Raw genomic sequence first — 27,760 nt, forward strand, 5'->3', positions numbered from 1 at the left:
CTGTCATTCAATCCTAAAGGACCTAGTCTATGGTCAGATTGATGGCAGTATATCCCAGAGAATGACAATGATAGCGCCCAGCCCTTAGGGAAGAGAAGGGAAAATGCTCCAAGTAAATCCCCTTCCCCAGAACTTCTTGAACTGTATTGCCCATCCCTTCCCAAGAGACTCCATGGCTTTGAATGATTTGATTAGGGCAGAGGACTATGAAATGCCACCAGGATATAGTGGTTGTTATTGCTGTGTTATTATTATTGAGAATAATGTTATTATTATTATTAATCTTTGTACTTCCTCTAGCAGAGTGACCTGCACACAGTAGGCACTTACATATTTGCTGAATTGATTTTGCCATGGGGCATCAGTGAGTAGAGAGAGTAGAGTTGAGGCTGAATGGAGTGGAGGATGTTAGGTGGAAAATTATAAATATTGGGGGAGTCTTGATTGGAAAGTATTCTGGATAAAGGGACCAGAAATAGGAAGATATTCTGGTGTGGGTAAGGACTCCAGAGTTTTGGAGAAAGAGGGTGGAAAGCTGTAGAAAAAGTCCCAGTTGGAGTCTGGGGTCAAAGCTAGGGACAGGAGGACCCTGGACAGGGGAGAATCCCAAAGGGGTGGGACATCCACTTTTGGCTTGGGCTCTAGGGCTGAATCGGATCGAGTTTCTCGGCGCCTGGAGGCTCGAAGAGGCCATCCTGTTCCCTGATGGAGTCCAAGCTGCCCCAGGCCCTGGCACTGTAAGAGGCCGTTTATGTAACTAGCTGAGCTCCAGGCGCCTGCCCGCCGGCCTGGACCCTGCTGTGTATGTGTGTGACTGCTGGTGTGTGAATGTATGAATGTTTGTGGGTGAGATTGCTTGGGGGCTACAATGTATACCGAATTGTATCAGTGAATGTGAGAGTGGCTTTCTGGGGGGGGAGGAGGGAGGGGGAGTGGGAGCTTTGCTCCTATGCTTTTTTCACTTTTGCCACTTGTAAGGTTGTATGTGTTTGTATCTCTCTGTGTTAACTATGTTATTATGTTCATTGACTAGAGGTTTTTAACCTGTGAAATTATTTAGTATATATTTGTGTATCCTGTATATGTGTGCAACAGTGTTCACTATTGGACCATGAGAAATCAAGGTCAACTCTGATCAATTCCCAGCACCTGATGTCAACAGTTGAATTAAAGAACAAAAGAAATTGTGATTGGTACATCTACTTTTCCTCTTTCCCCTTCTATCAAAAGAGAAGACCGAACTGAAACGTTGACCTCTGAAAATTTCTGGGAAGACCCTGGGGATAAGGATTAGTTAGACCAACAAAGAACAGAAGAGGAGAAAAATAACTGACATATTAGCAGGAGAGACTGAGATTAAACTTCAAGACAGTGAGGGACAGAACAGGCCCAGAAAGGAAGGCTAGCAGGCCTTATAAAATATGACACTAAGGTACTTGAAAGGAACTTTAGAAACCATTTGATTCACTTCATCACTTTACAGCTAGGGAAACTGAGGCCTGGAATGCTGAAATGACCTGTACAAACCCACACTAAGTCATCAATAGAATCTGAGCCTAGAAAGTTTCCTTGGCACAGGGTAGTCAAATGTTTTTGTTTGCTTGCTTTATTTAGTATAGCCCTCTTTCCAGTATACAGTGCTGTTTGTCATCATCAGGGGATTCTCTGGAAAGTAAAGGGGCTCCTTTTATGGCCGGGGGAAGGGTCTATGTTACCTAAAGGCAGAGACCTGAATGTGATGTACTTTATAATATATATCTCTGTGGAGGGAAGGTCTTTGAATCACAAATTAGTGGAGCTTTTATCTTTTCCTTTCTCTTTCTATGAGTGCTTACAATAGCAATTTCAGGGAAATTTCTGTATTTTCATCCAAGAATATGCCCTGCCAGTCTTGATCTGGGAATTAGCCCCAGGCCTGCAGGGTAGGTGAAAGGGTAAGGATGGAATGAGTCCTGCTGCTGTCCTCTTCACCATTCTGCCCAGATGTTCTATGTTTGGTTCATTTGAACCATGGGAAAGGTTGCAATGGTGGCAGTGTGCTGAGGCAACCCCAGTGGCAGTTTCAGCCAGAGAATTCAAGGTTGTCTATTAATACCTCTCTCTGCACTCTTTAATTCATAAGGTTTAAAGCTCACACAGGGAAATTAAATGTAAAATAATTCCTTCTGAAACCTACAGGGCTTGTTTTCTCACATAAAGCTTGGCTGGTCCTCCTAAACACAGACACATATAACACACACACACACACACACACACACACACTCAGAGCTAAGTCACTCAGAGACTATTCTGACTTGGGCAAATGGGAGGAATCAGAGGAAACAGTGTCCTTTTCCCCGTCCTTGGGAAGATTGGAGAGGGAGACATAACCCATTCCTTGGGGAGTTCCAGTCTCATGGGGAAGAAAAAGCTCCAAGTCTGGGGAATCTTCTGTCTGAGGGAGGAGACAGAGCCTATTCTTTGGGCGGCCACCAGAACAAAAGCACAGAAAGAGGTGACTTGAGTACAGGGGTGCTTAAGTCCCGGTGTCTATTTCTGTCTGTGTCTGATTATTTGATTTCTAGGTCTGCCTAATTTTATCTCTTCTTCCGTAAGAGACACCCTTGCCCCATCTCCCCCGCCCCTCCAGACACATATGCGCGCGCGCGCACACACACACACACACACACACACACACACACACACACACACTCACTCTTCTTCAGTGAAGCTCCGGAGAAAGAACCCTTCAAAAGGGCCTCTCCTGTTCGGACTTCCACCCGCCCTTTCTCATCTCCCTCCCCCCAAACAGTCCTCCCCAACACCAGCTCTGTCCGGACGCTGTCCCAGCATAGGCCGGCAGGTGTCGCTGTGGCCCGGGGAATGCCCATCCAGGCTCCAGCTGGAGAAGAAGGGAAGGAATGGGGTCTCGTGGACTGGAGTTCTGGCTCCGCCCTCATGCTTGGGCTGAGCTGGGTCGGACCCGGGCCGGTCCAGGGGAGTAAGGATTTCTGCCCCCAACCATTTAGTCTAGATCATCCCGAAGCCTGGGATCGCGAAGAGGCTCTCCTAATGGCCCCAGGTTTACGGCTTCTGCCCTTCCCGCGGGGATTGGGGCTGGGGACCTGCCTGTGCATGTGTACGTATGAATGCGTGTGCGTGTGTGTGTGTGTGTGTGTGTGTGTGTGTGTGCATTTGTGAGGAGAGAGTCCCTGGGAGCCAGAAAAGCCGGGGCTGCCGAGAAGACTGGAGGCGATAATGAGAGGAGTTAGGGAAAGACAAGGGACTGATGGCAAGGGGACGTCAGACTCCCCCGGGTTAATTGGTCTCCATCCAGGTGGAGTATCCTCGGGGCCGTGAAAGACACGAGAGGAATTGGCACAGACGCTTCCTCCGCCTTCCATCCCCGCCCAAGGAATCACAGTAACAGACACAGGGACACTGGGACACTTCCAGTGGTACATTCAGACAGATACCGACCCCCATCTCCATCCCCACTATCCTATGTCAATCGATCCTATCACAGACACAAACGGACATAAAGACAGTTACGGACATACGTTCACAGACAGCAGCCCCTTCCCTTATAGGCTCACATGGACACACGGACAACACTGTACATTCTCCTGGTTCGGTCTCTATGGCAACTCCTTCCTCTGCCACACGCAGATTGGGGCTTAGCATCGTGTCCCTCCCCTCTCCTTCCTCCCCCCCCCCCCCATCACTGTAGATAAAGAGGATGGGCAAGCAGGGAGTAGGTGCTGGGAAAGACCGCGGGACATAAGGGGGCAGAGTCTTTCCAGGCGGCAGCCGCCAGCGTCTTTACTCTTAGTAGTGGGGAAAGAAGAGATATGATTGATTTTCCGGTAGGAAATTGGAGATGGAAATGGGGTTCTTTAACTCACCAAGTTCTTTCCAACCTTGTGAAAGTAAAGAGATTCCTAGGTCCCCTGACTAAAACCCATATCTGATGATTTCATAAGGTATAACCTACAAGACAGATAAACCACCCATGGGTACTGGAGAGTGGACTGCACCTGAAAGATACTTTGAACTCCACAGGAAAGAAAGGAAAAAAAGTGCGGACACTCACGGTTCACAGATAGAATCTTATCCATCCTGCTTTTCTGTCTTAGCCTCCTTCTAAGCTGTAAACTCTAAGAAGGCAGGAAACAATGTTTTCTGTAAACTTCTCTCTTCCAGTGCCTAGCATGGTGTTCTGCACACAGAAGGAGCTTAATAAATATTGCTTTGTTGACTTACACACAGTTTTCCATTCTGTGCATTTCTCTCTCACTTCCATAGGAATATTCATGGATATTCCTTCTGGCCTATAGTTATATACTGACCTATGCTTCCTGGAATGTTTTACAAATGAGTATGCTCCTAAATCCACAATCACAGCTCATTTATCCCTAAGGATGCCCTAAAGTTAACTCAGATATATGAACACATATGCTAATACATATGTATACATAGAATTATGTATACATATGTAGACATAGAAAGTTTGGGGGTATTGGCCTTGGTCTGTAGCTTGAGAAACCCTCAAGATTCCTTTGAGTTGTTGCTTCTTGACACAGACTGTGGATACGCCACATAACACTCAGACGCAATGCACTGAGATACACATGCACACAATCAGAGAAACACACACACACACACACACACACACACACACACACACAGCATACACACTCCTCCCTCCTTCGGAATCTCTCAGAAGCTGTGTGTGGGGCCAGCTCTAGTGCAAATTCCTGCCCCTCAGACCCTTTCATGTCCACCCACCCCCCTTCCTCCCACATTTCCTGTGCTGAGAAACCCTTCTCTGGAATGTCTGTGAGCAGCATCCCCCATACTCTCTCTTTTTACCTCCTTCCTCACCCCCATCCTTCTTTCCTTTTTACCCCCACCTTGTTCACTTCTTATCTTATAGTAAGGACACCTGGGTTTTTAATCTAGCTCTGCCAATGAAACTTTGGGTCATCTTAGCCAAGCCAGTGAAGCAACAGTACAGCATTTGCCAAGGTCCCTTAGGTTCTTTTGTTTCTACTTAAGATCTAGTTAAGGAGGCACAATTTCTACATAGGAGACAATTAAAGGGAAATTATGTGTTAAGCTGTATGTGGTAATAATAAGATGCTACCACTGTGATGAGTACTTTATGAGTATTATGTCATTTGATCCTTTTAACAACCCTGGAAGGTAGGTGCTATTATTCCTGTTTTACAGATGAAGAAACGGAGACAAAGAGGCAAGTCACTTGTTCTGGGTCACAAAGTTAGTAAGTGTCTAAGGCTAAATTTGCCAGTAGTTACTTTATAGAGCTGAAGTAGTCTGGGAAAGCTTCATGGAGGAGGCAGGATGAATTGGGGCTTGAAGGATGGATGAGGCCAAAAAAGAGGGACCTGTGGAAAGGATTAAGCTTGGAGCCTTCTGGATACATTTCAGAGCCTGCTCCATTGAAGGGTTTATGTTGAATGGCAGTGGTTAGATAAACTTTGAATATTCACAGAAAGTCTTTAATGCTCATTTAGGGAGTTTAGACATAAGTGAATATAAAGTTAAGTAATGATTGGAAATGTTTGACCATAGGATTTCTGAATTCATGGGAACCTTGGAAATTAGTCTATCCTTTTCAATTTACAGACAGATGATCTTGCCCAAAGTTACAATGCTAGCTATTAGAACAAATAGGACTACAACTCAGGTCTCTTGACTCCTAGGTCAGTTCTCTTTTTGTAGGACTATAGTGTTTTCCAACAAATTAGTGGGTTAGTTTAGTTTAATTAAACAGATATTAAGTATATATTGTACTCCACTGAGCACATTGAAACAGTTAAAATGGAAAGAATGAACCTTAGAGATTTTCATAGTCTTTCTGAATACCCAATTTCCTTATCTGCAGAAGAGAGACAATCGTTATTTCCACTTTCCCACCACTAAAATTACTGATGAAGAGGGGCTCAGGAGAATCAAGGGCTCATCCAAACTACTATGACATTTTTATGCTTGGTCTCCTTCCCCTTTCTCCCCCTCCCCCCCCCCCCCACTCCACATTCTTATATGACCCAGGTCTTTCCCAACATTTTGTCACTGGAGACCTGGAAGTAAATGGTGTTGGAAACTTTTTCATGAAGAGGATATAAATTAGCTATTGTCTAGAAAATCTGATTTCTGAGTATCATCTGTTAAATTACTGCTGATTTCTGGGCTTTATGTCTTGACCATCTCTACATATACTTGGGGGAATATCAAGAGAAAATAGATGTGAAATATCCATGAAAGTGTCTCCCTTCAGACTAGGGGCTTCCTAAGACAGCACCAAATCTGTTTCTTTTTTCCCCCTTCTTTCCTTCCTTCCTTCCTTCCTTCCTTCCTTCCTTCCTTCCTTCCTTCCTTCCTTCCTTCCTTCCTTCCTTCCTTCCTTCCTCCCCTCCCTCCCTCCCTCCCTTCCTTTCTTCTCTCTCCTTCACCTCTTCTCTTCTTCCTCCTCCCCCTCCTTCCCTTCCTCCCCTCCCTTCCTCCCTTCCCTTCCTCCTCTCCCCCTCTCTCTCTCTCTCCCTCCCTCTCTTCCCTCTCTCCTCTCCTCCTTTCCCCCCCTCTCTCCCTCCCCTCCTCCAGCTGACCTCTCCCATCAAAATCTAGGTTTCTAGTAAAGTAGAGGTTTGAGAAAAAACTATTATAAAGGAACCACTCACTTTATAGCTCCTGCAATAAGAGAAGGATTGGGGTAAAAAAAAATGCAAACTTCTTCCCCATCAATCCCAAATTTGGTCCTGTGGTATAATCTGACATCATTTTGCAATGTCTGTGTGGAGTCCTGGGGGTTGGAGAGTGAGGGGTAGGTTTCATCTACCCAGGATTTTTGGTAGAGATACTTAGATGGTTCTGTATTCACATCTAAGTGTTTGAATGGGCACTCCTACCCTTCATTCTGGAAAAGTTCACTAAAAACTCATTCGTACTTTCATCTAATGTGCACAACTCCTGCCCAAGTTTTCAAGGAAAAATTCTACCAGGTGCTCCATCTAATGTGTTGAGGGTTTTTCTCTAGATCTCTTGAAATTGTGAAGGTAACAATAGAACTCAGAGAATGCTTATTGGTTCATGTCCCAGTTTACCTCTTTTCCTGGTCATACATTTCTTTGCTAATATTCTATTTTAGACTATTTCCTTTGGTGCAATTCTTTGTTGATAAATATGCTATAACCTCACATACACTATGCATTTTCTTATTGCTCTCTGGATAACTCTGCCTAGAATACAGAAGGAGAAACTGAGGTCAGGAGCTGTGACAAAGCATTAGCTGAAGGTTCCTGCTTTCAGCAGGATGAGAATCAAGTCTGGCACATGGAACACAGAGAAAGTTAAAAACAGCCTCATGTCCTGGAAGTTTGTTCCCAGAAATACTGGTGAGGACATGAAGTCCCCATCCCTGCTCCAACTCCTTCCAAACCACTGGGGAAGGAGGAGGAGCAACTCTCTGGATGAGGGTGGGAAACCCTAAAGTCCTCTGAGGCTGCTTCTTTTTCATCTCTACTTGGCAGGTAAGAATATAATTGTGAGGAGGAAGAGGAAAGGGGGAGATTATAGATATAGAATGATGCAGGCATGGGTGTTCGAAGAGATGGAAGAGAGTATTAAGTGAAGAAAATGAAAAGATTTGAAAATGAGAATAGATGGGGAGATGGAGGAGTGGAGATTTGGAGGATGAGGCTTGTAAAGATGAGAATACGAAAGGAAATAGGGAGTAGATCCAAGACAGTAAAGATTTTTCTTCATTAAAACCCAGATCCCATGCTTCCATGTCCTCAAAGATTCAGCCAGCAGAATATAACCTCTGAATATACCCAAATGCTGCATTTATGAACTATGTGTCTATTATGTGCATATTAATCTAACTGAATCTGGAGATACTACTCACCAGGTTGCCCAAAAGGGAGTAAAATTTTCAGTCATAGCAAATTAAAGAGAAGAGCTAATCAGTTGTAGAAGGTTTGCCTTCTGCTTAAAGGTGGGAATTGTTATAGGTCCTGAAAATACTGAGGCAAAGTAATGTTTTAAACACTCACTCCGTGTTATTACCTATAGATGGGGATGAACCTTCTTTGGAATGCATGCAACTTGACTTATCAGGCAGGATTTTCTAGCATTAAAATTTGTACTTAAAAAAATTATGCTAAATGTGTCCCTCATTGCACCCTAGGAGACTGCCTACTTTGCCAGAGTTCTGGCACTGATGAAGATACATGAGATATGGAGGAAATTGAGACGAGGGAATGGTGGTGGAGGGGGCTGTGAAATGGAATAATGGAATGGGAGACATAGGGGGATGAGGGAGGGGATAGAGACGAGAGAGTTTGAAGTGATCCGAGGATACTAAGAAGGAGCAATGGGGTACAATCTTTTCCTTCGTAGGTTCTCTTGATAAAGGGGGGAGGGGAGAAGGAATGGAAGAGGAAGAAGAAAGGCAATAAGGAGGAGACCAAAGGAGGGGGTGGGAGCTTTAGTTTAGGCGTTCTCAGCTCACCCCTAGTCCCAAACTAGTCCAAAAAGGTGCTCCCCCTTGTCCTGGCATTGATATGCAAATACTTCGTTTCCAGCTAAGAGTCTAACGTTGGGCAGCCGCGTTTGAATAAGAAAGGAAGCTATCTGAAAGCTCTGTCTTGACTGGGGAGGGCTCTCGGCCCGGCCTAGCACACTGCACCCTTGGACTCCCCAGTCCACGTCCCAACCCAGGTCCATGAAGCCAGCCAATTCCTGCTCCGATCTCTTCTTCCCAGACAATCCTAGGAGCCGGTAGCAAACGGTGAGAAAACCTCATTTCCTTTTTCCAGGTTCTGTCCCCAAGCTCCAGCCCCACGGTCATCAGGGCGGGTCCAGGAATCCGGGAGAAGGAAAAGAAGCTTGAAGCACAGTGCGAGCACGTGGTCCAGGTGTCCCGACGCCGAGCCAGCCCGGTGCTTAGAGGGGGCACCTGGGAGCGCAGCAGAACGGAAGGGTTGAAAGGGCTCAAGGAGCCTTTGTGATCTTCTCCTTCAAGTATCTCGTTTTCCAGCGAAGGCAGCTTAAGGTCCGCGGCCGTTGGCGTCTGTGTATGTAACATGGACGTTCCTGTTTGAAAGGAACTTGTGACTGTGAGACCGTGTTTGTGTATGTGTAAGGGAGGGAGCTGTGTGTGCATAAGAAGGAGTCTCGTTTCAGATCCAGTATGAGCAAAGATTTTTCTGCACCCCATGCAAGGTTTGAAATTTGAATGACCTTTATGTTAGTCTCTCCCCCCATTCTCTTCACTGTACCAGATGTAACTTGACAAATTACTTTCCACGGAGAACGTTATTATTAAATGTTACCATTAAAATGTGCTTCCATTTGAAAAAAAAAATTCAAAATGACCACCTTTTCCATCTTTTGAGTGTTGTGCTCTAGGTATCTGTCTTAAGTTGCCTAATCCTCCTTTTCTGAGTGTATGCAGTGTGAGAGGCTCACACTGTGTGAGAGAAAGCCTGGAAGCCGGTACTTGCACATAGTAGGTGCTTAATACATATATTGAATGTGTGCTAAAGACATAGAGCATGAGTGCTGACAGTGAGAGAGAACAGGAGAGAGAGAGAGAGAGCCAGAGAGAGTGTGTGAGTGTGTGCGAGAGCCAGGGAGCCTGTGTGAGTGTATGAGAGAGCGCGCCAGGGAGAGCATGTGTGAGTGTGTGTCGGAGAGAGCCAGGGAGCGTGTGTGAGTGTGTGTGTATGTGTGTGTATGAGAGACAGCGCGAGAGCACTAGAAGGGGCCAGGGAGTGTATGTGTGCGTGTGTGTTAGGAAGAACAAGCAAACGGGACAGAGAAATCACGAGCTAGTCTGGGAGTGCGCGAGTGTGCGTGACCGTGTGTGCCCGCGCGTGGGTGCTCGGGTGCTCGGGGCCTGAGCCCCGGCACCTTCGGCTGCGGCGGCAGCGGCGACGGCGGTCCCGGAGCCGCATTTCTGGAAACACTTGCAGGGGGGGCCCGGCGCGCGGCCGGCTGAGCTAATAGCTGGCGCGCGGGCCCTGGCGGAGCGGGCGGGCGGGCGGCGAGCGCTCCCTGGTCACATGGGCGAGGGGAGGGAGGGGGGCCGGGCGGGGGGAGTTTAAAGAAGCTTAAAACCCGAGGAGCCGGTGCAGAGCGGGCGGGAGGGCGGCGGCGGTGCTGGCAGCAGCGGCAGCAGCCCCAGTGGCGGCGCGCGAGGAGCCGGGCTCCGGGGAACGGGATCCAGGGAGGAGCGCGCTCGGGAGCGGGCGGCGAGGGCAGCCCCAGTGCCCGGCTCTGGGGCGGAGAGCAGCCAAGGGAGGCGGCGGCTGCAGCGGCGGCGACGCAGAGGTTAGAGCGCGGTGAGTGTCGGACCGTGTGGCCCCCGCCCGGCCCGGGCCCCTGGCTTAGGGGTGGGTGGGATTCGCAGGCGGCCGGGCGGCTGGCGGCCAGACTGGCTGACGGCTGGCAACACTTCATCGCAGAGCTGGTTGGGTGCGGCCCGGGGCGCTGGGGGCTGTCGGGCACGCGTGGGGTTCCGGGCCCCCAGAAGGGGGGGATCTGAGCCCCTCAGCATGACAAGGGCGGGAGGGGCGAGGAAAGTTCAAGGGAAACTTTGCTCGAAAACTCCGACGGGGGGCCGAGTGAACGGATTGGGGGGGTTCAAGAGGAGAAACCCCTCCTGTGCCCCCCAAACCATGGCCCCCGGAGCGGGAGCGGGAGCGAGAGGGAGGGGGAAAGAGAGCGAGCTAGCGAGCTAGCCAGGGTGTGGTGGCCGGGCCGAGCAGCGCCGGACAATTGGCCTGGGGGTTTGGGGTAAGGGGGGACGGGGATGGGACGGGACCAGCAATCAGAGCTGTTCTCTCATCCTCCCTTCCCCCCTTCACTCCCTTCCCCCCCCATTTCAGGCGCTAGACTTGTAGGATACCCACGGGTACCTCCCCTCCCCTCCGCTTTCCCTCTCTCCCAACCCCGCGCCTTCTCTTCTCCCTCCGCTGCTCCCCACCCCTAACCCCCCTTTCAGTTAGCTGAGCCCTAGGATTTGGGAAAATCTCTGAGGATGGGGGAAAATGTATGCTGAGGGGGCCAAGAAGAGAAGCGGGCAGAGGGTCGCTGTGACCCCGGCCCTAGGCGGGGAGGGGGAGGGGCGAGTTAGTGGGCAGGGGGAGGGCTTCTTGCCCCTCGGGAAGATTTAAATCGGGACATCAAAGTCCTCGGGGGGTGAGAGTATGTTTTTGTGCTTGCCTATGTCGATATCTCCTTGTGTGTATTTGTGTGTGTGTGTGTGTGTGTGTGTGTGTGTGTGTGTGTGTGTGTGGCAGAGGGGAGGTCAGAGGACGGACAGCTCTCTCTGTGTCTCGCTCCTCTTAGCTCCCTCGGTCTCTCCCCCCAGTAGCTCCGGGCGGGCTGTTTCACGCCTTGTTGAAGATTCAGGATTTCTTTCTCTTTCTGTTTCCGTCTCTGTCTCGGTCTTTTTCTCTCCCATTTTATAAGAGAATGTTGTCTGTGTGAGGGGGATGGGGCTTAATATGCAATCGACCCCTCCCTCCCTGCAGATCCTATACTTTATTCTCGGGGAAGGCCAAGGTAGGGGATGAAAAATTCAGGAATCTTCTACTCTCTCCATCTAGAATTGGGTATGGGAAACGATTGCCCCATCTCAGCCCCCTACACCCCTACCCCCAACTTAGAGATCCTGGCAATGGTAGGAACTTCTTCCACCTACCATGAAATGGGGGGGGGGGGGAAGGCGGCTCACGCTTACATGACTGAACGATAGCATTCACACTTGGAAACACTCAGACATTAGAGCTTGGATGCTGGAGCTCACACTTGGATACCTTCATGTATTTGGTCACTAGAACTCACACTTACAGTTGGACACTTAAATACTCACTTTCTGCTGTTGAGATTCAGGGCCCAATTCCCTCCAGGGGAATGGTAGGATAGGAGTGGGAATAGGAATGTTTGAGAACCCCACCACCACTTTCCTTCTAGCTGGGTAATTCAGTTTTCAGCAACTTCCCATTTGGAATCTAATCTATGAGGGAGAACACAGAAGGATCTCTGACCTTTTTGATTTTTCCCTTTGGAGAAGTTTCTGGACTCTTGGGAAGCAAACACTCAGATTTATTTGTACATACATGTGTGGTTTTCCCCCCAGTTCTGATTCCCCTCTCATTTGAGGAGGGTGTCAGATTGAGAATGGGGAAATGGCAATATGGCCTGGGAAGTTTTAACACATTTGAGTCTTGGGAGGAGTGACCTCATATACAGCACTAACTTCTGTTACTCAGAGTTTCTTTTCCAAAAAACATTTCTCATGATGGAGGTGGGAAGCAGACTGGGATGGACCCGGGGAGAGGTGTTGGGGGGAATTGAAACCAGAGGATTTAAGCTTATTTGGGAAATACAATCAGATTTCCTACAAGCTTGTCAAGAGCAATTTGGTCTGTGGGCTGCTATACTCTTGACTAGAAGCCAGGATTCTTGGGTCCCAACTCTCTCAGGAGAGGAGATATTTAGGATATCTTTAACTCCAACTTTTCTTCTGCTTCTGGAAAGGGTTTTGGAAGGGAAGTATGTTCATCTTTCCTACTACCTTTCCAGGGAGAGACCTCTTTTCTTTATCTTTCTCTGGTTCTGGTCAGTGTGTCTGTCCCCATTGCACAGACTCTCCTCTTGAAGATAAGCCTCAATTTCTGCAAAGAAAAAATTTTGTCACTCACCAACACTGCATTTGTTCTGACTCCTATGAATCCTTAAAGAATACCTCTGTTCTCCAGTTGTGAGGACCCTTATATGTAGGTAGGTAACATGGTTTGGGTGGCAGAGGATGATGGGTTGTGAACATTGTGTCTAATTTTAATAGGGCTATTTTGTTATTCTCATTGTGATATTGCTGGCTTGTATGTGATAATTCTGTTATTGAATAGAGTAAACCACTGGTCTCCTGAAAATAACCAATATCTAGTGAATCCAGTGATAGCTGGCTGTAGGGTGAAATATGCTTTATTTATACATGGGATCTTTCTCACTGCCTCCACTTATCCACCCCTTTCTAGGAACAGGGTCTGGGGGCTGAGGAGGGGAAAGAAACTCAAGTTGCCCATCTCCCAGTCCATCTCTACTGTTATGTCGTCCCAGCTCCCAGGCCCCCCTCCCCATTGAGAGTTGAAGTGTAAATGAATCGGAAACATATGGATCATATTTTCTTTGAAATGCAGATGGGGCTGGGGGAGGATGGGGATGGACCATGTGTGCCTGGTTGGGGGGAATCCCGGAGAAGGGGGCTAATATTGCCCCCTCCAGCTGAAAGGCTTGCAGGGGGGAGGGGGAACTGAATGAATTTCACCTTTTCTAATTCTTAGGTTTCTTTACCTCTGACCTCTCCTGTTTCTATGTCTCGTGTGTGTATGTGTATGTGTGTGTGTGTGTGTGTGTGTGTGTGTGTGTGTGTGTGTGTTGGGTGACTGTTAGCTGTGTAAATATTATACTTAAAGCCCCAGTGCATACTCCTCAGCCCTTTAGCTTCTCACCTTCCAGTGGTAGGGGAGTTTTTAAGTGGGAGAATTTAAGAAGAGAGTGGATTAGAGACATGCAGAGGGGAAGGCAGGGCAGGTCAGTTCATTTGTTTAGGTACAGATGTCAGGAGTCAGGAGCCTTAGAACCCAGGGTTAGTTCTAGAGTGACCAAGACTTCAGAAAGGCTAGTTTTCAAGGGATGAGTTATTATTGAGGAGTAATATCAGAATGTAGGAAGGGAATGCTGAAGCCAGTCCAGTGATGATTCTGGCAGAAGGCGGGGAGACAGAGAATATTGTGTTTTTGTCTTGTCTAGTAAATTTGTGGGGCGAGGTTCCACTCCGACATGCCATCTCTTTGACCCCCCTGTTTTAGGGCCATCATACAGATTAAGGAGACAGTTTGAGATGGCTTTTCTTTTTCTCCTACGAAAAATATCTAGTATTGCTGAAGGAAGGTAAGGGGAAATCCTGGGGATATAAAATGAAATGGGACTCTGGAGTATGGAATATAGAGTTGAACTTTTAGGAAGAAAGAGTGTGTGTATGTGTGTGCGCACGTGTGCTTGTGCATGCACATCTATATGTATTGTATGTGTATAATTATGCATGTATATATGTATGTGATGCTGTAGAGGGGATCATACTTTGGGAGAAAAGTGGGTCATATTAAAGTTTTGAAGATAGAAGAGATATTATATTAGGTATCTTACTTGTGTTTCTGGAGGCGGGGAGGAAGAGATAAGGAATGGATAAGAAATGGATATTATATAATGATGTCAAACCCATGTGGGATAAAGAGAAAAAAAAATGTGACGATAAACAATGTCTGATCTGAGTTGAAATTTTCCCAAAGTGAAAAATAGGAAGAAAGGTCATAGCCCAGATGCCAGCAACTCTCCTAGCTCTCTCAGCTCTGCACTAGTAAGCTTGTTGGGACTTTAGGCTGCAGGTTTCGAATGCAGTTTTCTTTGCATAGTGTATATATGTGGGGCTGAATTTGAGGAGGATTGGAAGGGAGGAGCAAGTTTTCTTCTGTAAAGGCTCAGGTAACCTTCAAAGGGAAAAGATAGCTAGATCTGGCTAGAGATGCCAGGAAGCTAACTTGGGGTGCTGGTGTAGTGTGGTTTGAGAAGGTCTCTTTTATCTCAGGAATATCTTCCTGAAGTATCCTGGAAAAGCAGGGTGTTCTGGGGAAATAGTACTAGCTTTGGAGTCAGAAGCCCTGGATCTGTTTCCTGATTGTGCCATTTACTACCTATGTTTTGGGTTTTGTCACTTAGCTTGTTTGGGCCTCCATTTCCTCAGGTTTAAGAGGGTTGGCCTAGGTTCTTTCTTACTCTAAACCCTATGATCTCTAGACTATTTTTTAGATGGATTTACATTGTGAGGTAAGCAAAATGATGGAATCTTCTTGTGGTATAAAAGAACATGGAATTTGAGTTATAAAACCCGGATTGAATTTGAATTCTGCCACTTACTAGATAATGTGAGTTTTCAGATTTTTGGTTTCCTCTTCTGTAAAATAGGGATAATTGTTATATTAACTCTCTCACAAGGGCTGTTGTAAGAATCAAATGAAATATCAATTATTTGATAAAGTGCTATAGGATTGTAAATTGTTTTTTCTTATTATTTTAGAAAAATAATTCTCATCTTTTTGATGGAGTACAGATAAAAATGGCCTTGAGTCCCTGTCTTGCTATTATTCTCCTATATTTAATGTTTTGAAGACTAATGCATGTTGAATAAAATAGTTGCTTCTTTTAGCTAAATGAGCAGCTAAATGGGTACAGCCAATAGAATGCCTGGCCTGGAGTGAGGAATACTCATCTTCCTGAGTTCTAAACTGGCCTCAGACCCTTAGTAGCTGTGTGACCCTGCAGAAGTCATTTTAACCCTGTTTGCCTCAGTTTCCTTATTTGTGAAGTGAGGTGGAGAAGGAGCTCGCAAACTACTTTAGACACAACTGAAACGGGCAAACACAAAGAAATGTAACTAAGTAGAAGTATTGAGCTATAAATTTTTCTTCTGTCGGCTTACGCAAAGCATATTCAGGACAAGTTCAGATGAAAACTGGATTATAAGCATGATGTGTGCTTCATTTTCCACCCCCACCCTTCACCCAATGTCTTTGACTAGGTCTCTGCCATCATATTTGGAATGGGAACATCAAATAAAAACATTCTTAATTTTTTATGAGTTAATATCCTGTCTGGATATTTTTGGGGAAAAATGTTATTGTTATCCATCATGATCATGATCATTACTTGTACAGAATTAGGCGGTCAGGGGAAAGGACTCAGCTTCTGAATCTGTTCTGGCCTAGATGAGATAGAGATTGGGCTAGAGTTCTTAGTAACAAAGTGAAGGAAACAGGATAGGAGAAAGTAAAGAAGCCTAGTCTGGGCTTGTCCTCATTCATTCTGGAGGAGATTACTATGAGTCCTGGGCCCATTCCTCAGAAGCCATTCAAAGATCATAGATCACCTGTCCCATTTCTTCCACACTGTACTCCCCCCCCCCTTTTTTTTTTTTTTTCTGTTTCTGTGTCTCAGCACTTTAGTGAGACTTTCTTTTTGTCCTTGTGTCTCATCTCTGGGTATTTTTTGAGTGTGGTGGCTTTTCCCCATCTCTTTTTTCTTAGTATGTGTCTGTGTTTGTCTCTCTGTTCCTACAAGGCCATAAACTCCTCAAGGACAGGGATTGTTATATCTATATTTATAACTGTGTCCATTTCTTTGTCTTTGTTTTTCTATCTCTTTGTGGTTTTCCATCTATCAATTCTTGTTTCAGTGGGGGTGAGGGACAGAGAAAAAGGAATAAACATTTATATAGTACCTATTGTGTGCCACTCACTGTGCTAAAATCTTATTTGATAAAGAGAATTTTTTGTTGGTCTAGTATTTTGTGACTTTATCTCTAAGTAGGTCTCTATGTATATGTGTCTCTCTATGCCTGCGCATGTGACTTTCTCTGTATATCTGTAGATGTAACTATATCTATATCTATAACTGTAACTGTATCTATATCTGTATCTGTATCTATAACTGTATCTGTATCGATATCTATATCTGTATCTGTATCTATCTCTATCTCTATCTCTCTGCCTCCTTATCCATATCTGTATGTCTGTCTACACTTGTCTGTGTTTCTGTCTATATTTGTCTTTGCGTCTGTGTTTCTGTCTCTCTGCTCATTTGTCTCTGGGTCTGTGTACATTCCTGAAACTGTGTTAGTGTTTGTGACTCTATCAGCATCTGCCTGTGTCTCTCTCTCTATGTGTCTATCTTTGGTTTTGTCTCTTTGTTGCTTTCTGTTTGTGATCTTATCTTTGACTGTTTTCTGTTTTTCTCTGTATTGATGTCTATGTGTATCTCCATCTGACTGTGTCTAAGTATCCTTTTCTATCACTATCTTTGGGATATCTCTGTCTCTATATCTGTTTCATTGCCTATGTCTCTGTATGGATATGTCTTCATCTGACTCTGTCCCCTTGTCTATGTCTGGATTTCTGGGGCTGTCTGTCTTTCTCTGTGTCTGTCCTTATCTCTGTGTGACTGTGCATCTGCCTGATTCTGTCTATCAGTGTCTTGGTCTTTGTGTTTGTTCCTGTCTCTGTGTCTATGTCTGTGTCTGTGTCCCCCGAGGGCTTTGTCTGTGGGTCTCTCTGTCTCGATTTGTGTCTCTCAGTGTGTTTGTGTATAGAGCAGTGTCTGGTTCTGTCTGTAACTGTCTTTCTGGCTGTCTTCTTTCTATGTGTGTCTGTCTGTGTTTTGTCTGTGTGACTGTATCTGTCTGTGTCTTTAGCTGGTTCCGTCTGGGTGATAATGTGGCTATTTATATCTGTGAGTGGCTCAATCTCTGCCTTCTTTTCTGTAGGTCCTATGCCGTTTATATGTGTCTCTGTGTCTTTTCATTTGTCTGGGTCTCTATCTTTTCTGTGTTTTTGTTTCCTCTTTTCTGTCTGTCTGTCTATTCATATCTGACTGTAACTGCCTATGTCCCTGCTCCTGTTTCTCAGTGTGTCTGTCTTTCTCTGTGATTGTGTCTTTAAGTCTGTGTCTCCTTTTCTGTCTGTGTCTGTGTCTATCTGGCTCTTTTTCTGTCTAGGTGTTTATCTGTCTGTGTCTGTCCAGGTCTTCATTTTTTTTCTGTGCCTTTAACTTGGTATGTCTCTCTGTGTGTACCTCTGCACATACTCCTGGGTCTGGCTATATCTAGCTCTCTATGACCCGACTGTCTTTATCTGTGCTTGCCTGTGTCTGTGCCTATTTCTCTGTTTGTCTTTTTACTTTCTGTCTGTGTCTGTGTCGCTTTAGTTCTCTGTTTTATGTGTATTTCTATGCATTTCTATGTGGCTTTGGCTCTGGCACTATCTGTACTTTTGTGTTTGTCTATCTGGCTCTGTATGTCTATGTGTCTGTGTCCATGTCTGTTTTGTTTCCCATCGTCTCTTAGGAGCTCCCTATTGGTCTGTTGCTCTGCCTGTGTGTTGTGGTTATTAATATCTGACTGAGAAAGATGTTTTTTTTTAAATTCTAAAATACCCTGTTTGGCTTGGCTCCCTAGGGCCATGAGACTACCTGATTTCCCTGGCCCTAAAGTCCTGTTTGATAGAAAGAGAGGATATTCTCATAAGGATATCCATTTTGGATGGATGAAATATTTTCTAATCTCCTTCTATCCTGACCCCTCCAACCCCTTTTTCTTATATCCCATCTCTGTGTATAACTATACAATTGCTATCCAAGAACCCTTTTTCAGGTTCCCCTAGATATTCCCATTAGCATTCACATCCTTTTTGCCCACACCCTTCTCTATTTAGATTCCCTCATGATGCACCACTAGTTCCTGCCCCTTGTCTTTATGGGGGTAATACTTTCCATTTCCCTGTTTACCTCAGTCTTAGCAGATTACACATCTTTGCCTTGAGCTACATTTGAGATAAATTGCTTAGTGGGATGTATTTGTGCCCCTTTCCTTCCTCTCTGTCCTCGGATACTCTCTATCATTCTCTACCAACCTATGTCCCTCACCTCATACATGACTTGGCTTTGCTCTTCTCCCACTCTCAGACACCAAGAAATCTCTGCTTGACTCCAGTATAGCCTGGTCACTTAGATGCTAAGCCTCTCTTCAGAAACTTTGAGATTTTTTTTCTGGATTGTATTTTTTTGATCATCCCTGGGGATTGGGGAGGCTAAATGCTTTGAAAAATAACACCCACAACTCCACTTCCAATGGATTGAAGTGGTTAAGAGGCCACCCAGCCTGGAGGAAAGAGGTTGCATTGAAAAAAAAAAACTGAGGTCTCGATAGGCCCTGCAAATCATCTCTCTGTGACCTTGAGTGAATAATAATCGACAGTAATATTGACATCATATTTATATAATGCTTTAAATTTTGACAGGTACTTCTTGACAACAAAAACCTTGTGAGGTGTATGGATAGTGAAAATATTATCTTTGTACTACTACTGAAGAAACAGGCTTGAAGAGATTAAATGTCTTGTTCAGGCTCACATAGCTAGTTAGTATCAGCAGTCTAACTCGTACTTCCTGACTACAAGTTTAAGAAGAGTTTCCCTTATTTGAGCCCTGTCTATCTAATTGGTGAGGTAGGATATAGGAACAAGATAGGAAAGAGAAGGATGGGAGAGATAACCTAGATTAGACTAGAATTGACCTAGAGGACTGAGGAAAAAGTTGGGGCTGAGTATTGAGAATAGGGGGTTGGGATTGGGGAGGGATGTGGGGCCAGGAGTTTGGGAAAAGACTTACTGGCATTGCTCCCCAGGCTCTGACGTCAATGGTTTTCCAAATAATGGAATCAATATTGGGGAGGGGAGTTGGGGGGGGGCAAGCCGCCAGCCAGGCCACAGCGATTAGAAACAGATCAGGCTGCAGCCCCCACAGCTGATTCTGATAGATTCTCCGAGGACTGGGGAAGCAGTGGCAGTGGTTGAAGGGTAAGAGGGTTGGAGCCTTGGGGGGCTGTTGTGGGGGATGGAGGAATCCCACATTTTACTTAAAAAATGAGGAGGGGTGAGGGCAGATGGAGGGAGGTGGTATCCAGAGACAGAGGAGAAACCGTAGGAGTGGGGGGATATCTCTGGTTGAATCAGTTAGCCTTCTCTATGAGTTCCTGTCTATATGTGTTTATTTCTCTGCTTTTCAGTATGCTTTGAGTATTCTGGGGCTTGTAGTAGAAATAAAGAGATGGGGAGATGATTGGCTCATTGTTTAAGAGGGGACATGGCTTCCTCTCTTGGAGTTCTTTCATCTAGTAGAAAAAAAAAGACCAATACCCTTATTTGAGTAAGGGAGAGAGAGTCTTCTCTCTTAGGGAACTTTGAGATGGAGTGGGGAGTTACTTGAGGCACAGGGAGAGGGGGAGGAGAGAAAGGGTGTGTACAACATTGAACTTGTAGTAATAGGACCTGAGTTCAAATTTTAGTTCTGCACTTAGTAACCCATATGACTTGGGGCCAGTCATTGGACCTTCCTGGGTCTCAGTTTCTCCAACTGTCAATAGAAATAGTTCATTTTAAATTCATTCTATGATCTTAAGTGGATTCAGGGTAGAGAGAGCAATGAGGTCAGTAGAGGGAATCTTTCTGGAAAAGGGGTGTGATGCCTGAATTTCTCATATGGATTTTTCTTTTCAGGAGTTCTTTTTTCTTGTATCCCTGGCCCTGATATTGCTCTTAGGAATTCCTGAAGAACAGAACTGCATAGACTCCGGAATGGAAAGGAATAAGTCAATTGCTGACCTCCTCTGTGGATTAATTTAACTTTCTGTGCAATGGAGTTTATATACAGGAAATACAGGGAACTGGAAGCACTTCTTTGGGTTAGGGTGATGGGTTTCCAGAAATTATTGGGTGAAGATCTTTTTAAGGGCCTCAGGGCTGATAAAATCATCCACAACCCCAGGTGCAAGAGTTGGAGTGGGAATATGTGCTGTGTTGTAAGCAGGACCAAGATTCGATCCTCCTTCTGACACTTATCTGCTGTGTTACATTTTTCAAGTGGGACTTTTATCTCATGTTTCTTTTAAATGGGCAACTGAAAGTAGACAGCGGAAGCAACATCTCAACAGTCCTGGGAGTAGGCAACAGAGACATAGGGTGGAAAATGGGCCAGGGGAAGAGGGCTGGGGCCTGGCTCCAGTGGTCCTGGTTTCTCAGTTGCATAAAATAGACAGTCTTCTGTAGTTCTTCCTAAGGGAGCTTAGCCTTGTTAGCCAGAGATAAATGGCCAATGCGGTGTGAATTACTCCTCAGGCTCTCCAGGGAATCCCCTAGCCTCTCCATCTCCTTCCATTTAACAAGGAAAGGATGGTAGAGTAAGACAGTAGTATGGGCAGCTTGACTTCTAAAGGGCCTTTTCTTGTATTCCTTTGAGGAGTGTGCTTGAGAGGATACAACAGTGACCTCAGCTGTCCATCAAAAGAGGTACCATGTCTTTCCTTGGATTCAAGACCCTTGTTATCCCATCAGATCCTTGGCTCCTCCTCTCCTAACTCATTCTGTCCCCAGTGGTCAGTAACAGAGCTGCCTGTTAGTGGTTATAATTGATCCTGGGGTGTGATCTCTAGAGCATGATTTCAAAGTTTAGAGGATTGAAGATATAAAAATGTACAAAGACTACAATCTCACTCCCCCAACCCCCTCTCCACCTATTGCCAACATGTAGGACTCAATTTAGACAGAATGCAGTGGTTATGTCTCTCCCCTTAGGTTCTAGGGTTTTCCAAGGACAGAGTCTGTGCCTCCATTCCCTCAACGGAGGAAGTGGGCTGGGAAGTACTATCTTGAGAGCTTGGGATTCAGGGCCATATCTCTTCTCTAAAACACAGGGACTCACTGAATCCTAATGATTGTGAGTATTCGGAGAGAGGTTTCCGAAGGACATTTGGCAGAGGCTCATTTGGGAGGTTTGGGGCATCCAAGGGGGTATAGGGGGTATGGTTAGGCAGTGTCTGACAGCAAACAGGAAGGAGGGCTGTGGAAGCTGCCTGTAATTATGGAACATTTATTATTAATCAGATGAAATTGCTGGAAGCAGCTGGTGTAATGTGCATACTGATGGAGGCTCCTGTGGGCTCTAGGCCCTACTCCCCCTCCTCATACTCTTTCCCCTCCCCATCATCTTCTTCCTAATCCCCCCTCACCCTCCCAGGAACACTGTTGAGCCTCTCTTGTTCTTTTATCTCCTGCAAAGGATGGATCCAGGTCTGTGTACCTGATCATATATTTCTTCACTTCTGGGTTTCTCTTCAGGGCCATGTGCCCTTTTGAATGTGTCTTATTGCTTGTATGTCAGTGTTGACATACGAGTTTGTACTTTTCTCTGTCTCTGTTTTGCTTCTGAGTTTGTCTCTGGGTGCTGGTCTCTCTCTTAGTTTTCCCCTCGAGCTGACTGGCCCAGAGCTGAGCCAGGCACTCCTATCCCTTTCCTAGTTCTCAGGGTCACATCTGGATTTGAGTTGTAGCCAGGGCTCTGGCATCAGATTAGGTCTCAGACTGTGCTGGCATGAATCCAGGACAAATGGACCATGATGGACTGACTGACTGACTGACAAGAGAGACTGAAAGGGACACTTAATCTGATGAGGGGAGGGGGGCTAGAGACAGCCTTCCTCTTTTAATGGGAAAGGGGAGAGTTGGCTCTGGCCATCAGGGAGGTCCCAGGTTAATAAATGATATTCATCCTTTGCTCTGGGGGTGCCCCTGGTCTGAAGGAGGGGGTAAATGTGGCATGAGACATCAGACTCTGGAGAAAAATTGAGATAACTGCATCAGTGTTGACTCACGCTCAGTGTTCATGAAATCAATATGCCCAGACTGAGAGAACCTAAATTTACCCAATTGTCCGAATTCCTGAAAAGTATGTGTCCCTGGAATCTAGTGGTTGGTGGCTCATGGGAATTACTATTTAAAGGGGAGACTTCATTTAATGGGAGCCCACCTGCCCTCCCTCACCCCTCAGAGGAGTTAGTTTGCATTAGTCTACACAGGTTTTTCTTAGGATTGGAACACACATCATTCATTCACTCGGTCAATTAAAGTTTATTTTGAGAGCTACCAAGTACTCAGTGTGGGATGAACTGTGGGAAGAGAGAGACAGGAGAAGGTCTGCTTAGGAAAACAAATCCCACCTCTGTCCAGATAGTAGAAGCAAAAGAGGCAGTGGAGAGTCCCGAGTTGGGAAGTCAGGAACCTTACATTCCTGTTGTTATTATTAACTAGGCATGTTGCTTTACCTGTCTGAGCCTCAGTTGTCTCCTCTATAAAATGGGGATTCAAAAGACTAACTCTTCTTCACATTGTTGTTAAGATGGAATGAGGCTGCGGAGTTAAAAAAAGGCTTTCAGAGTTATAAAGCTCTACGAGAGTACAAGGAGAATATTGTAGTATGTAAAACACTCCAAGGCCTCATATGGTAAGTGCCTAGTGAGTGGATTCTATATCTGGAGGTGAAGATACCTTATAATAACACTGGATAAGACTAAACCCACTCCTGATTGGCCTAGAGCCACCGGGGAGGAGTGAGCTGTGGCCGGTACCAGAGGGGATGACCTTCTGTAAGCCAACCCCTGATTCTCATTCACTGGCTGCTGCTTCTCCCACCTCTGCAGGGAAGGGAGGGGAAAGAGTCCTTTTGTTAAATCTGCCAAACAATCACTTAGACCTAGAAATCAATCCAAGGGAGTGTAGCAGGACCTGGGAAGTGTGAATGAGCAGCTCTTGGCTAATCAGGGTAATGGAGGCCAGACTCCCCATCCCCCATCTCGTCCAAGTGGGGGGAATCAGCAAATAGCTCCAGGGGCTCCAAGCCCCTCCCCATCTACTTTCTTACCTCCCTACCCTCTCTGATGTTCTCTATCTCCTATTACATCTTGGTCTTTCCCATATAGCCTATCATTAGATACCAGGTATAGGGAACAATTTTCTCCCTTCCCTCATGCACAAATAATACCTCTCCTTCTCCCCTTCCATCCTAGGATGCAACTGCCCTGCTCCATACTCCATCCTTAGTGAATTTTTACAATCGAGAATTCACCTTCTGCCAGGCTAGATTTTGAAGGTGATTGGTGGCTGTTCTTTAAGACTAGAAGAACTTCCCAGAAAAGCCACATTCCTAATGGTCTTAGAAGGGGGAGATCCAGGGGCAAGGAATACAGTCATCAAGAGACAGAAGTAGTTTGAGGAGTTCCTTGGGCCTCCTTCCATTTCCAGTGCAGTAGGAGGAGAGAGCTTTGGTTGATGGTGATGGGGGAACAGTGACAGACAGCCCCCATAAGTCTGGTCCCATATTTCAGGCTCTGACACCTGCCACTGGGATAGATGAGATCTCCCTAGCACTCTAGTTCTGTCATTGTTCCCCATCACTTTGTAAATGAAAGAGAGGGGCTCTCTCTCTCTCTCTCCTTCCCTCTGTCCCTCCCTCCCTCCCTCTCTTTCCTTACTTCTCTCCCTTCTTCCCTCCCTCCCTCCCTCCCTCTCTTTCCTTACTTCTCTCCCTTCTTCCCTCCCTCCCTCCCTCTCTTTCCTTCCCTCCCTCCCTCCCTTTCTTTCCTTCCTTCCTCCCACCTCCTCCTCCTCCTCCTTCTCCTCCTCCTCCTCCTTCTCCTCCTTTTCCTCCTCCTCCTCCTCCTCCTTCTTTTCCTCTCTCTCTTTCTCTCTCTCTCTCTGTCTCTGTCTCTCCAGGAACCATTAAGAATGAGATTCTGGAGAGACAGATAAATGCAGAGTAACACAAACATAAATACTTGAAAGCTCTCAATAGTGGCAGATAGAAATTTCGTGTTTTTCTATGAAAGAAGTCAATTAGAGAACCATCTCTAACGCTTCTTTGTCTTGTCCTGATCCTCCTTATCCCCACCCTGGCTCCCAGTCTTGCTTCATGCCCTCCTCTTCCAGGCAGTCTTCCATAGTGATCCCTCCCACATCCTTATCCCAATTCCCACCCCCAGCATTGATGCATACAGTTTTCTCATTATTTCTATGGATATTTTGACTGTCAATGCAAACTGGGCGGGCAGTCTTCTAAGAGTTCTTCATATATGCATGTCTCATGTGTGATTTTGTGTGGGGAAGAGGTTAGATAGATTGACTTTTATCCATGCTGCACCTCTGTACAGCTGGGAGAAGCTATAGTATGAGCTCTAGAAATCCACATTGCAGTCCCTTTTCTGTCCCAGGCTTTACTTTATCTCCTTGCATCTTAAAAAAGTGTTGAGTCTCCTGAGCTGAATGAGTGAATGGAAAATGGTTCTTATCTCTTGATGAGGTGTTGCCTCCTGCTGATTGCCCCCTGGAGTAGAAGGTGTACCTAATTTAGAAAACTCAGACTGGGTTTTCATCCTAGCAGAGGTATGGATAAAATCCCTTGGACAAAATGACCAAGAACAAAATTCCTTTCATTCTCCAAACCTGTTTCCTCCTATTTAAGATGGGAATAGCACTATTTATATCACCTACTTTAAAGGACCACTGTGAGAAGAGTGCTCCACAGACTCTCACCTGTGCCCTCTGCACTTTCAGAATCCGTCACCGTTTATCCTCTGCCTTGAGGATCCTGGAGGTGGGAAGAGAGAAGCTTGGAGTCCAGAAGTGCAGGGATCCCCAGGAAGTTGATGATCCTCCGTGTATCAGCAGTGGCAGAGAGGTAGGGGGAGCAACTGATCTGGGGACTAAGGTGGGCACCCACAGGAGGGCAAGGATACCTATAATTAAGGAACAGAAAATCTTTTCTCAGGGACATAGCCCATTCCTTTGAGGAATGAACACAGTGAGGGGTGGCTGCTTGGCTGTCTGGACCCTGTGGGTGGGAGCTGACAGTTTCCAGTTTTGGTTTGCTTCCTGACAAAAGGAAGCAGAAAGACCTGCGATCAAGCCTTGGTTCCTCATTAGCTCTATTACCTTGGGTGAACCATTTAAATTCTGAGTTTCGCTTTCCTTATCAGTAAAATGAGAATGACAACAACTGTTCTATGTATCTTGAAAGAATATAATGATTAAATGGGGGGAAAAAGTATATATTTACTTTGTAACCTTAAAACACCATAGAAACGTCAGCTATTATTATCCTCTCAACAATCCTGGGAAATAGGTATCATTAATACCCCCCTTTAACAAATGGGGAAGCTGAAGCACACAGATACCTTTCCCAGAGCCACACAGCTTTTTGGTGTCTGAGACAGGATTTGAATTTAGTTCTTTTGACTTTTGTTCCAGAGCGCTAACTCCTGCGCCGCCTAGCCGTCGGGGCTGGTCATTGTTGGTTAAGTAACTTCCTTGTCCTATGACCACATACAGTTTTTTAGATAGCAGAGAGGAGGGGAGGTACAGACTCTGTCTATTTGGAATGTTTTGGGGTTGTTGGGGCCGAGACAGTAGCTGGCTGTCATGTTTTGGGTAAATGAATGACATAATATCTGACAATAAAATTTGGAAAGACTTCCTGGAGGAAGGGCAAAGCAGATAGATGTTTGGGTGTAGTTTGGACAGAAAGTGAACGTGTGTGTGTGTGTGTGTGTGTGTGTGTGTGTGTGTGTGTGTGTGTTTGGGGGGAAAAAGGCTGGGTTATAACATTTCCCTGCCCATGCTGTAATCATGTTTGACTTCCTGGAGGAGGGACACAATAGCTATCTCTGACAAATTACCCCCATCTCTTCATCACCCTCCCTCTCCCCTCACCCTCCAGTAAACACCTAGGAAGGGGTGGGGCTTGCTCTCTTGATTGACACATGCCCCCTCTCTGGTCCTGGGAGGCTGTGGGAGCTTGTCTTATTTCAGAGTCCTGAGCTGATGGAGCGGAACGGCCTATTGTCCAGGGAATCCAGTCTCCACTTGGTCTTTTTTTCTTGGCTCCCACAAAGGACCGGGGGCCAGGCCAGGGCGGGGGCCTGGGGGCCAGGCCAGGGGACAGGTCCAGTGCTTTTCATCTCAAATCCCAAACAGACTTGGCATTTTCTTTTGCTCAGGGGGTGGGGGTTGGATGGGGTGAGCTACAGGGTCTCCTACCCTTTAGTGGAGGGGTTAGCTGTCAGGGATGGGGGTAGAGGGGGGGAGTGATGGTAGTCCTCAATCTGTGAGGCCTGAGGACTGAAGGTTCCTGGGGGAATGAAAACAGTAAAGGCTCTGTGTGTGGAGGGGTGGGGAGTATTGAGTATGGACATAGAAAGATCTGAGGGGGAGGTACTTAGGGAATGCCTTAGGGATAAACTACTTGGGAGCCAGGTTCAGGGCTTATGGATGAAAATTTGTGGAACCTAAAGGGCTGAGAGGGACAATATAATTATCCAAAAATTTCTGAAAGATCTCTAGAGGTACCAGTAAGTCTTCTAACCCAAAAACAGATCTAAGGGGAGCTAACTGGCATTGTAGCAAGATGGACAGAGTTTAGGTAACCAATAGCCTAGGGTAAGATCTTCTCTGGAGAGCTTAGAATACAAGAATATATTTTTTAAAAATTGGTTGATAGCAGGGTGGGGACCAGCTGGTCGTAAGGGCTTGGGATGACTTCAGATTTCCCAGAGGGTCAGCAGGTGGTCCCTACTGTTCCCTAGGGACACCGTAGGCATAGGAAAAGACTAATACTATGGGCTAGCAGGATTTTTTTTTATTCTTTCTGAATTCTAATTAGGAAAATCTCTCCTCTCCTTTCCCCACCCCACCCCCCTTTCTATACCCATTGCTTCCTTTGTTCTCCTTCCTACTTTTGATAATGCTCAGTGCTCAAACTAGTTTGAAAAATGATGGGATAATAGATGATGTGTGTGGTTTTGCCATGTTGAATTTAGGAGGGCTTCCTGGTGTAGGATACTCCTGGGGATTTTTTGGTTTAAGTAAATTTACCAAGAACTGAGTCAGGAAACAGAATATGAGAATCCATTGTATACTTGTACAGAGGATCCTGGGATGGATGGAATGATTGGGGTAGAAAGCCACATTATAGACAGTTGGGAAAACCCTGGCTCTGACTATGCCTTTGGACCATGTCTTCTGAACTGGACCCTGCCTCAGGTCCTGGGGAGGGGGAGGGAATGGAAAGGGAGAGGAGTTCCAATCCCTTGTCTTCTTCAAATGCATTAGCTGAGAGAAAGAGGGATAGGTAGAAGAAGGCAGACAGACAGATGAAAGGGATATGGAAAGACATGGAGAGACACGGGAGGAAGATTTACAAGGAGGGAGTATAGTCATCATATTTTTCTTCTGCCTGGACACTTTAATGCCACAAA

The 27,760-nt window shown here is 45.9% G+C and overlaps 2 protein-coding genes across 3 annotated transcripts in view; both read left to right on the forward strand.

Moving 5' to 3' along the window:
* Nucleotides 1–27,760, forward strand: part of DCTN3 (dynactin subunit 3) — a 217,646-nt gene that overhangs the window by 69,726 nt on the left and 120,160 nt on the right. The gene's annotated exons all lie outside the window — the stretch shown is intronic.
* The window catches only part of CNTFR (ciliary neurotrophic factor receptor), a 95,642-nt gene continuing 78,031 nt past the window's right edge, over nucleotides 10,150–27,760 (forward strand). Inside the window, exons 1-2 of one of the 2 annotated variants that reach the window (XM_051965792.1) lie at nucleotides 10,150–10,346; nucleotides 25,062–25,185. The gene's annotated coding sequence lies outside the window, so the exon portion shown is untranslated. The remainder of the gene's footprint in view (nucleotides 10,347–25,061; nucleotides 25,186–27,760) is intronic. The other variant, XM_051965800.1, reaches the window with a different exon arrangement.

This window comes from Antechinus flavipes, chromosome 1, assembly GCF_016432865.1.
Source record: "Antechinus flavipes isolate AdamAnt ecotype Samford, QLD, Australia chromosome 1, AdamAnt_v2, whole genome shotgun sequence".
NCBI classification, from domain to species: domain Eukaryota; kingdom Metazoa; phylum Chordata; class Mammalia; order Dasyuromorphia; family Dasyuridae; genus Antechinus; species Antechinus flavipes.